Source organism: Lycium barbarum, unplaced genomic scaffold, assembly GCF_019175385.1.
Source record: "Lycium barbarum isolate Lr01 unplaced genomic scaffold, ASM1917538v2 unchr_scaffold_04, whole genome shotgun sequence".
NCBI lineage: Eukaryota > Viridiplantae > Streptophyta > Magnoliopsida > Solanales > Solanaceae > Lycium > Lycium barbarum.
The window spans coordinates 618,938-632,001 of record NW_026843401.1 but is presented as its reverse complement, the minus strand read 5'-3'; the positions used below and the strand labels follow the sequence as shown (position 1 = coordinate 632,001).

The window sequence follows — 13,064 nt, the reverse complement described above, 5'->3', positions numbered from 1 at the left end:
ATTTGTATAAATTTCTTGTGAAAGTGTCGTCAATTAATTCAAATTTGCCCCACATAAAACCTATTGAATGATCCTTCCCACTACAACCTTTCCCTCAGTATTCAGTTTTATATCATAATCATAAACTTTTGGTCTTTATATAAACTCTCTTATCTTTTAGTATTAATTAAATATTATTCATAATTGATAGTAATATCATTGCAAACGACTTTATGATAAGTCAATTGAAAAGTCTAACCTTTACTGCGTAATTCTGGGTGACTTTTTTTTTTCACAATTTTTCCATACTTCCGCCATTGATTAATCATGCTTCGAGACTTCGGAACTTCAATATTTTATATAGAATCCAACTTATTTCTGTGTGATTAATAAGGTAGGCTCAATACATCAAGGATAAGCAAAACTTCGGGTCGTTGTTTTAGTGGTTGAAAAGTGCTCGAAGTCCATTTTTGTTTGAAGACCTGTTGTCATTAGCTTAAAGTATTTTATTATTAGGGTTTAGATTTAAGTGTGTTATTTTTTAATGCTTAACTTTATTTCGAATATGTTGCGATCTTTTTAATGTAAGATATATTCTTAAAACATGCACCATGCACCCAACCAAGACAAGGCATGATTCAAAACAAAAGTGCTCGATTATCAGTGAAGTTTGATGTGGCATGACCTTAGTAGTTATATAAATTGATAAGATAAAATTATCAAATAATGAGTATAGGGAAAAAAGTAGTTGTAAATTGGTGAAACTTTAAACGGTCATAACTTTGAGCTCGCACGTCCGATTTACGCGATTTTTTTTTTGATTTTGCGTATTTTTGCGAGATCTAGCCGCCCAAACCGCCCCAAGGCAGTTTGGCCGAGCCGATTAAACACCTGTTATCGCATTCAATTTCAATTTTTCTCCAAATTGGTGCACAATTTTCATTCATCTTTAGTAAAATTCTAGTGATAAAAATATATTAATTAAAAGCGACAAAAGGAGGGATGCAACACGAGGACTTCCCAGGGGGTCACCCATCCTAGTACTACTCTCGACCAAGCACGCTTAACTTCGGAGTTCTGATGGGATCCGGTGCGTTAGTGCTGGTATGATCGCATCCGTCATTCCTAGCGCTCTAAATTCTATTAAGCCCTTTCCTCCCCGCGTCCACGCTTAACTAAAAGCCTGTCCTTTTCACATCTCGGCCCGGGCGTTATTTTTGCAAAATAATATATAATTAAAAGCGACAAAAGGAGGGATGCAACACGAGGACTTCCCAGGAGGTCACCCATCCTAGTACTACTTTGTAGTTTTATTTGTATAAATTTCTTGTGAAAGTGTCGTCAATTAATTCAAATTTGCCCCACATAAAACCTATTGAATGATCCTTCCCACTACAACCTTTCCCTCAGTATTCAGTTTTATATCATAATCATAAACTTTTGGTCTTTATATAAACTCTCTTATCTTTTAGTATTAATTAAATATTATTCATAATTGATAGTAATATCATTGCAAACGACTTTATGATAAGTCAATTGAAAAGTCTAACCTTTACTGCGTAATTCTGGGTGTCTTTTTTTTTCACAATTTTTCCATACTTCCGCCATTGATTAATCATGCTTCGAGACTTCGGAACTTCAATATTTTATATAGAATCCAACTTATTTCTGTGTGATTAATAAGGTAGGCTCAATACATCAAGGATAAGCAAAACTTCGGGTCGTTGTTTTAGTGGTTGAAAAGTGCTCGAAGTCCATTTTTGTTTGAAGAGCTGTTGTCATTAGCTTAAAGTATTTTATTATTAGGGTTTAGATTTAAGTGTGTTATTTTTTAATGCTTAACTTTATTTCGAATATGTTGCGATCTTTTTAAAGTAAGATATATTCTTAAAACATGCACCATGCACCCAACCAAGACAAGGCATGATTCAAAACAAAAGTGCTCGATTATCAGTGAAGTTTGATGTGGCATGACCTTTAGTAGTTATATAAATTGATAAGATAAAATTATCAAATAATGAGTATAGGGAAAAAAGTAGTTGTAAATTGATGAAACTTTAAACGGTCATAACTTTGAGCTCGCACGTCCGATTTACGCGATTTTTTTTTTATTTTGCGTATTTTTGCGAGATATAGCCGCCCAAACCGCCCAAAGGCTGTTTGGCCGAGCCGATTTTTGAAAAAACACCTGTTATCGCATTCAATTTCAATTTTTCTCCAAATTGGTGCACAATTTTCATTCATCTTTAGTAAAATTCTACTGATAAAAAATATTTAATTAAAAGCGACAAAAGGAGGGATGCAACACGAGGACTTCCCAGGATGGATGCGATCATACCAGCACAAACGCACCGGATCCCATCAGAACTCCGAAGTTAAGCGTGCTTGGTCGAGAGTAGTACTAGGATGGGTAACCCCTGGGAAGTCCTCGTGTTGCATCCCTCCTTTTGTGGCTTTTAATTATATATTTTTTGCAAAAGTAACTTCCGGGCCGAGATGTGAAAAGGACAGGCTTTTAGTTAAGCGTGGACGCGGGGAGGAAAGGGCTTAATAGAATTTAGAGCGCTAGGAATGACGGATGCGATCATACCAGCACTAACGCACCGGATCCCATCAGAACTCCGAAGTTAAGCGTGCCTGGCCGAGAGTAGTTCTAGGATGGGTGACCCTCTCGGAAGTCCTCGTGTTGCATCCCTCCTTTTGTCGCTTTTAATTATATATTTTTTGCAAAAATAACGTCCGGGCCGAGATGTGAAAAGGACAGGCTTTTAGTTAAGCGTGGGCGCGGGGATGAAAGGGCTTAATAGAATTTAGAGCGCTAGGAATGACGGATGCGATCATACCAGCACTAACGCACCGGATCCCATCAGAACTCTGAAGTTAAGCGTGCCTGGCCGAGAGTAGTTCTAGGATGGGTGACCCCCTCGGAAGTCCTCGTGTTGCATCCCTCCTTTTTTCGCTTTTAATTATATATTATTTTGCAAAAATAACGCCCGGGCCGAGATGTGAAAAGGACAGGTTTTAGTTAAGCGTGGGCGTAGAGCCGGGGGGGGGGGGAGGGCTTAATAGAATTTAGAGCGCTAGGAATGACGGATGCGATCATACCAGCACTAACGCACCGGATCCCATCAGAACTCTGAAGTTAAGCGTGCTTCGGCAAGAGTAGTACTAGGTGTGGTGACCCCCTGGGAAGTCCTCGTGTTGCATCCCTCCTTTTGTCACTTTTAATTATATATTTCTTATAACTAGAATTTTACTAAAGATGAATGAAAATTGTGCACCGATTTGGAGAAAAATTGAAATTTAATGCGATAACAGGTGTTTTTTCAAAAATTGTGTCAGCCAAACAGCCTTTGGGCGGCTAGATCTCGCAAAAATACGTAAAATCAAAAAACAATCGCGTAAATCGGACGTGCGAGCTCAGAGTTATGACCGTTTAAAGTTTCACCAATTTACAACTACTTTTTTCCCTATACTCATTATTTGATAATTTTATCTTATCAATTTATATAACTACTAAAGGTCATGCCACATCAAACTTCACTGATAATCGAGCACTTTTGTTTTGAATCATGCCTTGTCTTGGTTGGGTGCATGGTGCATGTTTTAAGAATATATCTTACTTTAAAAAGATCGCAACATATTCGAAATAAAGTTAAGCATTAAAAAATAACACACTTAAATCTAAACCCTAATAATAAAATACTTTAAGCTAATGACAACAGCTCTTCAAACAAAAATGGACTTCGAGTACTTTTCAACCACTAAAACAACGACCCGAAGTTTTGCTTATCCTTGATGTATTGAGCCTACCTTATTAATCACACAGAAATAAGTTGGATTACTATATAAAATATTGAAGTTCCGAAGTCTCGAAGCATGATTAATCAATGGCGGAAGTATGGAAAAATTGTGAAAAAAAAAGTCACCCAGAATTACGCAGTAAAGGTTAGACTTTTCAATTGACTTATCATAAAGTCGTTTGCAATAATATTACTATCAATTATGAATAATATTTAATTAATACTAAAAGATAAGAGAGTTTATATAAAGACCAAAAGTTTATGATTATGATATAAAACTGAATACTGAGGGAAAGGTTGTAGTGGGAAGGTTCATTCAATAGGTTTTATGTGGGGATAATTTGAATTAATTGACGACACTTTCACAAGAAATTTATACAAATAAAACTACAAAGTAGTACTAGGATGGGTGACCTCCTGGGAAGTGCTCGTGTTGCATCCCTCCTTTTGTCGCTTTTAATTATATATTATTTTGCAAATATAACGCCCGGGCCGAGATGTGAAAAGGACAGGCTTTTAGTTAAGCGTGGCCGTAGAGCCGGGGGGGGGGGAGGGCTTAATAGAATTTAGAGCGCTAGGAATGACGGATGCGATCATACCAGCACTAACGCCCCGGATCCCATCAGAACTACGAAGTTAAGCGTGCTTGGACGAGAGTAGTACTAGGATGGGTGACCCCCTGGGAAGTCCTCGTGTTGCATCCCTCCTTTTGTCGCTTTTAATTATATATTTTTTATCACTAGAATTTTACTAAAGATGAATGAAAATTATGCACCAATTTGGAGAAAAATTGAAATTGAATGCGATAACAGGTGTTTTTTCAAAAATCGGCTCGGCCAAACAGCCATTGGGCGGTTTGGGCGGCTAGATCTCGCAAAAATACGCAAAATCAAAAAAAACATCGCGTAAATCGGACGTGCGAGCTCAAAGTTATGACCGTTTAAAGTTTCACCAATTTACAACTACTTTTTTCCCTATACTCATTATTTGATAATTTTATCTTATCAATTTATATAACTACTAAAGGTCATGCCACATCAAACTTCACTGATAATCGAGCACTTTTGTTTTGAATCATGCCTTGTCTTGGTTGGGTGCATGGTGCATGTTTTAAGAATATATCTTACTTTAAAAGATCGCAACATATTCGAAATAAAGTTAAGCATTAAAAAATAACACACTTAAATCTAAACCCTAATAATAAAATACTTTAAGCTAATGACAACAGCTCTTCAAACAAAAATGGACTTCGAGCACTTTTCAACCACTAAAACAACGACCCGAAGTTTTGCTTATCCTTGATGTATTGAGCCTACCTTATTAATCACACAGAAATAAGTTGGATTCCACATAAAATATTGAAGTTCCGAAGTCTCGAAGCATGATTAATCAATGGCGGAAGTATGGAAAAATTGTGAAAAAAAAAGTCACCCAGAATTACGCAGTAAAGGTTAGACTTTTCAATTGACTTATCATAAAGTCGTTTGCAATAATATTACTATCAATTATGAATAATATTTAATTAATACTAAAAGATAAGAGAGTTTATATAAAGACCAAAAGTTTATGATTATGATATAAAACTGAATACTGAGGGAAAGGTTGTAGTGGGAAGGATCATTCAATAGGTTTTATGTGGGGATAATTTGAATTAATTGACGACACTTTCACAAGAAATTTATACAAATAAAACTACAAAGTAGTACTAGGATGGGTGACCTCCTGGGAAGTGCCTCGTGTTGCATCCCTCCTTTTGTCGCTTTTAATTATATATTATTTTGCAAAAATAACGCCCGGGCCGAGATGTGAAAAGGACAGGCTTTTAGTTAAGCGTGGACGCGGGGAGGAAAGGGCTTAATAGAATTTAGAGCGCTAGGAATGACGGATGCGATCATACCAGCACTAACGCATCAGATCCCATCAGAACTCCGAAATTAAGCGTGCTTCGGCGAGAGTAGTACTAGGATGGGTGACCCCCTGGGAAGTCCTCGTATTGCATCCCTCCGTTTGTCGCTTTTAATTATATATTTTTTGCAAAAGTAACGTCCGGGCCGAGATGTGAAAAGGACAGGCATTTAGTTAAGCGTGGGCGCGGGGAGGAAAGGGCTTAATAGAATTTAGAGCGCTAGGAATGACGGATGCGATCATACCAGCACTAACGGCCCGGATCCCATCAGAACTCCGAAGTTAAGCGTGCTTGGACGAGAGTAGTACTAGGATGGGTGACCCCCTGGGAAGTCCTCGTGTTGCATCCCTCCTTTTGTCGCTTTTAATTAAATATTTTTTATCACTAGAATTTTACTAAAGATGAATGAAAATTGTGCACCAATTTGGAGAAAAATTGAAATTGAATGCGATAACAGGTGTTTTTTCAAAAATCGGCTCGGCCAAACAGCCATTGGGCGGTTTGGGCGGCTAGATCTCGCAAAAATACGCAAAATCAAAAAAAACATCGCGTAAATCGGACGTGCGAGCTCAAAGTTATGACCGTTTAAAGTTTCACCAATTTACAACTACTTTTTTCCCTATACTCATTATTTGATAATTTTATCTTATCAATTTATATAACTACTAAAGGTCATGCCACATCAAACTTCACTGATAATCGAGCACTTTTGTTTTGAATCATGCCTTGTCTTGGTTGGGTGCATGGTGCATGTTTTAAGAATATATCTTACTTTAAAAAGATCGCAACATATTCGAAATAAAGTTAAGCATTAAAAAATAACACACTTAAATCTAAACCCTAATAATAAAATACTTTAAGCTAATGACAACAGGTCTTCAAACAAAAATGGACTTCGAGCACTTTTCAACCACTAAAACAACGACCCGAAGTTTTGCTTATCCTTGATGTATTGAGCCTACCTTATTAATCACACAGAAATAAGTTGGATTCTATATAAAATATTGAAGTTCCGAAGTCTCGAAGCATGATTAATCAATGGCGGAAGTATGGAAAAATTGTGAAAAAAAAGAGTCACCCAGAATTACGCAGCAAAGGTTAGACTTTTCAATTGACTTATCATAAAGTCGTTTGCAATGATATTACTATCAATTATGAATAATATTTAATTAATACTAAAAGATAAGAGAGTTTATATAAAGACCAAAAGTTTATGATTATGATATAAAACTGAATACTGAGGGAAAGGTTGTAGTGGGAAGGATCATTCAATAGGTTTTATGTGGGGATAATTTGAATTAATTGACGACACTTTCACAAGAAATTTATACAAATAAAACTACAAAGTAGTACTAGGATGGGTGACCTCCTGGGAAGTGCTCGTGTTGCATCCCTCCTTTTGTCGCTTTTAATTATATATTATTTTGCAAATATAACGCCCGGGCCGAGATGTGAAAAGGACAGGTTTTAGTTAAGCGTGGGCGTAGAGCCGGGGTGGGGGGGGGGGGGGGCTTAATAGAATTTAGAGCGCTAGGAATGACAGATGCGATCATACCAGCACTAACGCACCGGATCCCATCAGAACTCTGAAGTTAAGCGTGCTTCGGCAAGAGTAGTACTAGGTGTGGTGACCCCCTGGGAAGTCCTCGTGTTGCATTCCTCCTTTTGTCACTTTTAATTATATATTTTTTATCACTAGAATTTTACTAAAGATGAATGAAAATTGTGCACCAATTTGGAGAAAAATTGAAATTTAATGCGATAACAGGTGTTTTTTCAAAAATTGTGTCGGCCAAACAACCTTTGGGCGGTTTGGGCGGCTAGATCTCGCAAAAATACGCAAAATAAAAAAAAATCGCGTAAATCGGACGTGCGAGCTAAAAGTTATGACCGTTTAAAGTTTCACCAATTTACAACTACTTTTTTCCCTATACTCATTATTTGATAATTTTATCTTATCAATTTATATAACTACTAAAGGTCATGCCACATCAAACTTCACTGATAATCGAGCACTTTTGTTTTGAATCATGCCTTGTCTTGGTTGGGTGCATGGTGCATGTTTTAAGAATATATCTTACTTTAAAAAGATCGCAACATATTCGAAATAAAGTTAAGCATTAAAAACTAACACACTTAAATCTAAACCCTAATAATAAAATACTTTAAGCTAATGACAACAGGTCTTCAAACAAAAATGGACTTCGAGCACTTTTCAACCACTAAAACAACGACCCGAAGTTTTGCTTATCCTTGATGTATTGAGCCTACCTTATTAATCACACAGAAATAAGTTGGATTCTATATAAAATATTGAAGTTCCGAAGTCTCGAAGCATGATTAATCAATGGCGGAAGTATGGAAAAATTGTGAAAAAAAAAAGTCACCCAGAATTACGCAGTAAAGGTTAGACTTTTCAATTGACTTATCATAAAGTCGTTTGCAATAATATTACTATCAATTATGAATAATATTTAATTAATACTAAAAGATAAGAGAGTTTATATAAAGACCAAAAGTTTATGATTATGATATAAAACTGAATACTGAGGGAAAGGTTGTAGTGGGAAGGATCATTCAATAGGTTTTATGTGGGGATAATTTGAATTAATTGACGACACTTTCACAGGAAATTTATACAAATAAAACTACAAAATAGTACTAGGATGGGTGACCTCCTGGGAAGTGCTCGTGTTGCATCCCTCCTTTTGTCGCTTTTAATTATATATTATTTTGCAAATATAACGCCCGGGCCGAGATGTGAAAAGGACAGGTTTTAGTTAAGCGTGGGCGTAGAGCCGGGGTGGGGGGGGGGAGGGCTTAATAGAATTTAGAGCGCTAGAAATGACAGATGCGATCATACCAGCACTAACGCACCGGATCCCATCAGAACTCTGAAGTTAAGCGTGCTTCGGCAAGAGTAGTACTAGGTGTGGTGACCCCCTGGGAAGTCCTCGTGTTGCATTCCTCCTTTTGTCACTTTTAATTATATATTTTTTATCACTAGAATTTTACTAAAGATGAATGAAAATTGTGCACCAATTTGGAGAAAAATTGAAATTTAATGCGATAACAGGTGTTTTTTCAAAAATTGTGTCGGCCAAACAACCTTTGGGCGGTTTGGACGGCTAGATCTCGCAAAAATACGCAAAATAAAAAAAAAATCGCGTAAATCGGACGTGCGAGCTCAAAGTTATGACCGTTTAAAGTTTCACCAATTTACAACTACCTTTTTCCCTATACTCATTATTTGATAATTTTGTCTTATCAATTTATATAACTACTAAAGGTCATGCCACATCAAACTTCACTGATAATCGAGCACTTTTGTTTTGAATCATGCCTTGTCTTGGTTGGGTGCATGGTGCATGTTTTAAGAATATATCTTACTTTAAAAAGATCGCAACATATTCGAAATAAAGTTAAGCATTAAAAAATAACACACTTAAATCTAAACCCTAATAATAAAATACTTTAAGCTAATGACAACAGCTCTTCAAACAAAAATGGACTTCGAGCACTTTTCAACCACTAAAACAACGACCCGAAGTTTTGCTTATCCTTGATGTATTGAGCCTACCTTATTAATCACACAGAAATAAGTTGGATTCTATATAAAATATTGAAGTTCCGAAGTCTCGAAGCATGATTAATCAATGGCGGAAGTATGGAAAAATTGTGAAAAAAAAAGTCACCCAGAATTACGCAGTAAAGGTTAGACTTTTCAATTGACTTATCATAAAGTCGTTTGCAATAATATTACTATCAATTATGAATAATATTTAATTAATACTAAAAGATAAGAGAGTTTATATAAAGACCAAAAGTTTATGATTATGATATAAAACTGAATACTGAGGGAAAGGTTGTAGTGGGAAGGATCATTCAATAGGTTTTATGTGGGGCAAATTTGAATTAATTGACGACACTTTCACAATAAATTTATACAAATAAAACTACAAAGTAGTACTAGGATGGGTGACCTCCTGGGAAGTCCTCGTGTTGCATCCCACCTTTTGTCGCTTTTAATTATATATATTATTTTGCAAAAATAACGCCCGGGCTGAGATGTGAAAAGGACAGGCTTTTAGTTAAGCGTGGACGCGGGGAGGAAAGGGCTTAATAGAATTTAGAGCGCTAGGAATGACTGATGCGATCATACCAGCACTAACGCACCGGATCCCATCAGAACTCCGAAGTTAAGCGTGCCTGGGTGAGAGTACTACTAGCATGGGTGACCCCCTCGGAAGTCCTCGTGTTCCATCCCTCCTTTTGTCGCTTTTAATTATATATTTTTTGAAAAAATAACGTCCGGGACGAGATGTGAAAAGGACAGGCTTTTAGTTAAGCGTGGGCGCGGGGATGAAAGGGCTTAATAGAATTTAGAGCGCTACGAATGACGGATGCGATCATACCAGCACTAACGCACCAGATCCCATCAGAAATCCGGAGTTAAGCGTGCTTGAGCGCGAGTAGTACTAGGATGGGTGACCCCCTGGGAAGTCATCGTGTTGCATCCCTCCTTTTGTCACTTTTAATTAAATATTTTTTATCACTAGAATTTTAAAAAATAACACACTTAAATCTAAACCCTAATAATAAAATACTTTAAGCTAATGACAACAGCTCTTCAAACAAAAATGGACTTCGAGCACTTTTCAACCACTAAAACAACGACCCGAAGTTTTGCTTATCCTTGATGTATTGAGCCTACCTTATTAATCACACAGAAATAAGTTGGATTCTATATAAAATATTGAAGTTCCGAAGTCTCGAAGCATGATTAATCAATGGCGGAAGTATGGAAAATTGTGAAAAAAAAAGTCACCCAGAATTACGCAGTAAAGGTTAGACTTTTCAATTGACTTATCATAAAGTTGTTTGCAATAATATTACTATCAATTATGAATAATATTTAATTAATACTAAAAGATAAGAGAGTTTATATAAAGACCAAAAGTTTATGATTATGATATAAAACTGAATACTGAGGGAAAGGTTGTAGTGGGAAGGATCATTCAATAGGTTTTATGTGGGGATAATTTGAATTAATTGACGACACTTTCACAAGAAATTTATACAAATAAAACTACAAAGTAGTACTAGGATGGGTGACCTCCTGGGAAGTGCTCGTGTTGCATCCCTCCTTTTGTCGCTTTTAATTATATATTATTTTGCAAATATAACGCCCGGGCCGAGATGTGAAAATGACAGGCTTTTAGTTAAGCGTGGACGCGGGGAGGAAAGGGCTTAATAGAATTTAGAGCGCTAGGAATGACGGATGCGATCATACCAGCACTAACGCATCAGATCCCATCAGAACTCCGAAATTAAGCGTGCTTCGGCGAGAGTAGTACTAGGATGGGTGACCCCCTGGGAAGTCCTCGTCTTGCATCCCTTCGTTTGTCGCTTTTAATTATATATTTTTTGCAAAAGTAACGTCCGGGCCGAGATGTGAAAAGGACAGGCATTTAGTTAAGCGTGGGCGCGGGGAGGAAAGGGCTTAATAGAATTTAGAGCGCTAGGAATGACGGATGCGATCATACCAGCACTAATGCCCCGGATCCCATCAGAACTCCGAAGTTAAGCGTGCTTGGCCGAGAGTAGTACTAGGATGGGTGACCCCCTGGGAAGTCCTCGTGTTGCATCCCTCCTTTTGTCGCTTTTAATTAAATATTTTTTATCACTAGAATTTTACTAAAGATGAATGAAAATTGTGCACCAATTTGGAGAAAAATTGAAATTGAATGCGATAACAGGTGTTTTTTCAAAAATCGGCTCGGCCAAACAGCCTTTGGGCGGTTTGAGCGGCTAGATCTCGCAAAAATACGCAAAATCAAAAAACAAAATCGCGTAAATCGGACGTGCGAGCTCAAAGTTATGACCGTTTAAAGTTTCACCAATTTACAAATACTTTTTTCCCTATACTCATTATTTGATAATTTTATCTTATCAATTTATATAACTACTAAAGGTCATGCCACATCAAACTTCATTGATAATCGAGCACTTTTGTTTTGAATCATGCCTTGTCTTGGTTGGGTGCATGGTGCATGTTTTAATAATATATCTTACTTTAAAAAGATCGCAACATATTCGAAATAAAGTTAATGATTAAAAAATAACACACTTAAATCTAAACCCTAATAATAAAATACTTTAAGCTAATGACAACAGCTCTTCAAACAAAAATGGACTTCGAGCACTTTTCAACCACTAAAACAACGACCCGAAGTTTTGCTTATCCTTGATGTATTGAGCCTACCTTATTAATCACACAGAAATAAGTTGGATTCTATATAAAATATTGAAGTTCCGAAGTCTCGAAGCATGATTAATCAATGGCGGAAGTATGGAAAATTGTGAAAACTAAAGTCAACCAGAATTACGCAGTAAAGGTTAGACTTTTCAATTGACTTATCATAAAGTCGTTTGCAATAATATTACTATCAATTATGAATAATATTTAATTAATACTAAAAGATAAGAGAGTTTATATAAAGACCAAAAGTTTATGATTATGATATAAAACTGAATACTGGGGGAAAGGTTGTAGTGGGAAGGATCATTCAATAGGTTTTATGTGGGGCAAATTTGAATTAATTGACGACACTTTCACAATAAATTTATACAAATAAAACTACAAAGTAGTACTAGGATGGGTGACCTCCTGGGAAGTCCTCGTGTTGCATCCCACCTTTTGTCGCTTTTAATTATATATTATTTTGCAAAAATAACGCCCGGGCCGAGATGTGAAAAGGACAGGCTTTTAGTTAAGCGTGGACGCGGGGAGGAAAGGGCTTAATAGAATTTAGAGCGCTAGGAATGACGGATGCGATCATACCAGCACTAACGCACCGGATCCCATCAGAACTCTTAAGTTAAGCGTGCTTCGGCGAGAGTAGTACTAGGTGTGGTGACCGCCTGGGAAGTCCCCGTGTTGCATCCCTCCTTTTGTCACTTTTAATTGTATATTTTTTATCACTAGAATTTTACTAAAGATGAATGAAAATTGTGCACCAATTTGGAGAAAAATTGAAATTGAATGCGATAACAGGTGTTTTTTCAAAAATCGGCTCGGCCAAACCGCCTTGGGGCGGTTTGGGCGGCTAGATCTCGCAAAAATACGCAAAATCAAAAAACAAATCGCGTAAATCGGACGTGCGAGGGCAAAGTTATGACCGTTTAAAGTTTCACCAATTTACAACTACTTTTTCCCCTATACACATTATTTGATAATTTTATCTTATCAATTTATATAACTACTAAAGGTCATGCCACATCAAACTTCACTGATAATCGAGCACTTTTGTTTTGAATCATGCCTTGTCTTGGTTGGGTGCATGGTGCATGTTTTAATAATATATCTTACTTTA

The 13,064-nt window shown here is 36.7% G+C and overlaps 15 non-coding genes across 15 annotated transcripts; 14 read left to right on the top strand and 1 right to left on the bottom strand.

The window, feature by feature from the left end:
• Positions 1-978: 978 nt before the first annotated feature.
• On the bottom strand, positions 979-1,097 carry LOC132625498 (5S ribosomal RNA). Its single transcript, XR_009576838.1, has one exon. It is a non-coding gene; the product is annotated as a 5S ribosomal RNA (ribosomal RNA).
• Positions 1,098-2,303: 1,206 nt separating this feature from the next.
• Positions 2,304-2,421, top strand: LOC132625536 (5S ribosomal RNA). The gene has a single exon (XR_009576875.1). It is a non-coding gene; the product is annotated as a 5S ribosomal RNA (ribosomal RNA).
• A 134-nt stretch (positions 2,422-2,555) lies between these two features.
• On the top strand, positions 2,556-2,674 carry LOC132625537 (5S ribosomal RNA). Its single transcript, XR_009576876.1, has one exon. It is a non-coding gene; the product is annotated as a 5S ribosomal RNA (ribosomal RNA).
• Positions 2,675-2,808: 134 nt separating this feature from the next.
• On the top strand, positions 2,809-2,927 carry LOC132625541 (5S ribosomal RNA). Its single transcript, XR_009576880.1, has one exon. It is a non-coding gene; the product is annotated as a 5S ribosomal RNA (ribosomal RNA).
• A 143-nt stretch (positions 2,928-3,070) lies between these two features.
• On the top strand, positions 3,071-3,189 carry LOC132625502 (5S ribosomal RNA). The gene has a single exon (XR_009576842.1). It is a non-coding gene; the product is annotated as a 5S ribosomal RNA (ribosomal RNA).
• Positions 3,190-4,367: 1,178 nt separating this feature from the next.
• LOC132625533 (5S ribosomal RNA) lies at positions 4,368-4,486 on the top strand. Its single transcript, XR_009576872.1, has one exon. It is a non-coding gene; the product is annotated as a 5S ribosomal RNA (ribosomal RNA).
• Positions 4,487-5,665: 1,179 nt separating this feature from the next.
• LOC132625547 (5S ribosomal RNA) lies at positions 5,666-5,784 on the top strand. Its single transcript, XR_009576887.1, has one exon. It is a non-coding gene; the product is annotated as a 5S ribosomal RNA (ribosomal RNA).
• A 134-nt stretch (positions 5,785-5,918) lies between these two features.
• On the top strand, positions 5,919-6,037 carry LOC132625530 (5S ribosomal RNA). The gene has a single exon (XR_009576869.1). It is a non-coding gene; the product is annotated as a 5S ribosomal RNA (ribosomal RNA).
• Positions 6,038-7,229: 1,192 nt separating this feature from the next.
• LOC132625510 (5S ribosomal RNA) lies at positions 7,230-7,348 on the top strand. The gene has a single exon (XR_009576850.1). It is a non-coding gene; the product is annotated as a 5S ribosomal RNA (ribosomal RNA).
• Positions 7,349-8,537: 1,189 nt separating this feature from the next.
• LOC132625508 (5S ribosomal RNA) lies at positions 8,538-8,656 on the top strand. Its single transcript, XR_009576848.1, has one exon. It is a non-coding gene; the product is annotated as a 5S ribosomal RNA (ribosomal RNA).
• Positions 8,657-9,836: 1,180 nt separating this feature from the next.
• LOC132625500 (5S ribosomal RNA) lies at positions 9,837-9,955 on the top strand. The gene has a single exon (XR_009576840.1). It is a non-coding gene; the product is annotated as a 5S ribosomal RNA (ribosomal RNA).
• A 134-nt stretch (positions 9,956-10,089) lies between these two features.
• LOC132625494 (5S ribosomal RNA) lies at positions 10,090-10,208 on the top strand. Its single transcript, XR_009576835.1, has one exon. It is a non-coding gene; the product is annotated as a 5S ribosomal RNA (ribosomal RNA).
• A 759-nt stretch (positions 10,209-10,967) lies between these two features.
• On the top strand, positions 10,968-11,086 carry LOC132625560 (5S ribosomal RNA). The gene has a single exon (XR_009576899.1). It is a non-coding gene; the product is annotated as a 5S ribosomal RNA (ribosomal RNA).
• Positions 11,087-11,220: 134 nt separating this feature from the next.
• LOC132625522 (5S ribosomal RNA) lies at positions 11,221-11,339 on the top strand. Its single transcript, XR_009576861.1, has one exon. It is a non-coding gene; the product is annotated as a 5S ribosomal RNA (ribosomal RNA).
• Positions 11,340-12,518: 1,179 nt separating this feature from the next.
• LOC132625505 (5S ribosomal RNA) lies at positions 12,519-12,637 on the top strand. The gene has a single exon (XR_009576845.1). It is a non-coding gene; the product is annotated as a 5S ribosomal RNA (ribosomal RNA).
• Positions 12,638-13,064: the final 427 nt, after the last annotated feature.